This window comes from Frankliniella occidentalis, unplaced genomic scaffold, assembly GCF_000697945.3.
Source record: "Frankliniella occidentalis isolate FOCC.00 unplaced genomic scaffold, Focc_3.1 Scaffold150, whole genome shotgun sequence".
Taxonomy (NCBI): Eukaryota; Metazoa; Arthropoda; class Insecta; order Thysanoptera; family Thripidae; genus Frankliniella; species Frankliniella occidentalis.
Window position 1 is genome coordinate 154,942 of NW_026267277.1, and position 2,775 is coordinate 157,716.

At 65.4% G+C, this 2,775-nt stretch overlaps 1 protein-coding gene across 1 annotated transcript in view; it reads left to right on the forward strand.

Moving 5' to 3' along the window:
- LOC113204276 (inactive tyrosine-protein kinase 7-like) overlaps window positions 1-2,775 on the forward strand; it is an 18,289-nt gene that overhangs the window by 3,144 nt on the left and 12,370 nt on the right. The window lies entirely within an intron of this gene.

The following is a 2,775-nucleotide window of genomic DNA, read 5'->3' on the forward strand; positions in this document are numbered from 1 at the left end:
CCCGCGTCCGATTAAAAACTATGATGATGAGCCGTGGCCGGCCGGAGGGCCGGAGAGGCAAGGTGCAGCGAGGTGCAGGGAATGGCATCGGTAATGAACGCGCAGTGCGTGGCAGCCACGCCGCCTCCCCGACTACAAAGCAGGATGCACCGCTCCGGCCGCTCCTACCTCCACGCGGCACCTTGTCCGTGCAGTACACCTCTTCCATTGCAGCACCTTCTCCACGCTGTATTCTCCACACCTGGTCCGAGTTCCGTCCGTCACGCGGGACCTCTTTCCACCCACCCCATGCAGTGAATACTTTTCTCGCCAACCTCCTGCTTTCGTCGGCGGCCTCCTGTATGCCCGGGCTCCACTAACTCCTCTGTGCTCTCTGTGTTGCAGCGGCGCTGTGCGGAGGCCTGCCGGCCCCGGCCCTGGCGCAGGACAAGTTCTACTTCTCGGTGAGCCCCGAGGACGTCGCGGCCCCCGAGGGCTCGGCCGTGACGCTGCGCTGCGCCGTGTCCGAGGCCCGGGGCGTGACGTACAGCTGGCGGCTCAACGGCCGGCCCCTGGCCTCGCCGGCCGAGGCCGCGCCCCGGCGCCAGGCGCTGCTCGCCAACAACGAGGCCGTGCTGCGCATCGGGCGCCTGGACCGCGTCAAGGACCAGGGCGAGGTGGCCTGCATCGCCACCAACACCAGCTCGGGCTTCTCGCTCACCAGCAGGGCAGCCTCCGTGCAAGTGCTATGTGAGTACAGTACAGCCACCCGCGGGGTAGATCTTTGGGTTGGGGGTGGGATTTCAAACACGCGTTTTTCGTGTTTTTTTGGACGAGGTTGAGGACGGGTGAGCAGGCATTTCCGCCCGTTCCGCGCTGTGCGCAAGGAAGGCTAAGAAAGGGCGCCCGTCCCCACACTACACAGGCGTACCTGCTCCCTCCCCGGCCTCCGCCTTGGCCTCCGCTGCACATCAGCCCCCGGCCCGGCTGAGCCCGGCCCCCTGTGGCCCTCCCTCCCGCCCTCCCGCCGCGCCCCTCCAGACGCAGTATGTTGTGACGGTGATGGGGGTCGGAATAGCAAAGTAGCTCGGTCCACCAAGGCGCCCCCTCGATTCGATGCAAAAATGGAATGGCGGAGCAGGAGCCTGCTTGCTGGTGCTGCTGGGGTCCAGAGCCGGGCCGGCGCGGCCGAGCCAAAGAAGGTCGTGGAGGAGGAGGGGCCGTAGGCCGGGCGCGGCGGCGGCGTGTCGCTCAGGCATTCCTCTGCGCTCGGACGGCGCGACGGGCCGCCCGGGACGCGGGACGCCGGACGGGGCATCAAGAAATCGGCGTGCATCGGGCGACTGCCAGACGTGCATTCCAGCCAGCAAAGCAGCGGCGAATTTGCAGAGGGAGCGCGCTTACACACACCAGCACACGCGCGCGCACACACACGGCCAATATCTAAGGAACCGACAGCCCAAGGGCAGGACACAGCGTGTGTGTGCGTGCGAGCGCGCGCGCATGAAGTATATAAAGGGCATTCGGCATTCTCAATGCCTCGCTTGCACTGGTTGAGGAGGGGGAGTGCGGGGAGGGGGCGACAGCTGGACAGTAAATCAGGAGGGTGTATGTATGTCGAACGAGACAGCCGGCGGGGAGCGCCCCCCGCCCCCTCCCTCTCCCCCTCTCTCTCTCTCTCTCTTCTTCGTTTCTAATCCCTTTACCCCCAAATTGCATTATAATTTCCTCGTGCAATTTTAATAGTATAAGCCGCAATTTAATTTTTCTGGGAACTGATTGAGAAGAACGGTTTGCGAGCGCGCGAAAGGATTTGCTTGTTGCCTGTTCTCTCCAGGCCCGTTCTCTGACCATGGCAGACTCGAGCAAATTGTAGGCAACCCGCCCACACGCGTGCGGGCGGTACAGTATTTGGCCATTCAGCCACACCTGGTTTACAGTTTAACTCAATCCTACAAGAGTATCCCGCGCTTCCTCCTGCTTGTAATTGCTGGCAGTCTGTGTGACCCTTGCCGGCCGGAGGCGGCCGGACCGTGCTCGGCGAGGAGGTGGAAGCTCCTCGTCGTGGGAGCCAAGCTCGGGCCCCGGGTGTGGGGCGCGGGGAGGGTGCGCGGGCAGCGGAGGCCTCGCATGTCCGAGGCACCAACCAGTTTGCCGGCGCGCTCCGCTTCCCTCCGCTACGCACCGCCCTCACGGCATGGCATGGCCGCGAGTGCGAGGGAGAGAGAGGGGGACAGCGGCCAGCGGCGGCGTCCGCGGCGGCGGCGGCGTCCCCTCCAACCGGTACCGTGGGAGACTTGGCCTCCTCCTCCGCCTAGCGGCAACAGGCTGTAAAGTCAGGAGCACAAAGGATCGTGTCGGCGGGGGCAGCCCATGGGGGCTCGACATGCGCGCCCTGCCCGCGGTGCGTGTGCGTGTCCGAGCCCTGCGACGTCACGCCTTCTGACCGGTGTGCTGGCGCCGATGATCGCCGTCCCCATCGCCCTCCAGCCGCGCGCCTATGGCCATGGTCCTATGCTCAGGTCTCAAAAGACCTCTAAGCTGGACTGCTCCGGTCGGTGGCTTCGGCCCGCTAAGCGCGCTAAACGGAACGGGCTGGATTGGGTGCGGCGGCCGGCCGGAAGCACATACCACCACGGAGCTCGGAGCCTGGAGGCCCGGCCCTGCGCCCCGGGTAACTCCAGGAGCTCATTGTCCGCCGCGCGCCCCTCTCTTTGTCCTCTTCTGCCTCCTTGGACCAGACAGGTGAAGGATGTCCAGGATGTCTCGTGCATTGGCTTGCCGGGTTGGGGGGGG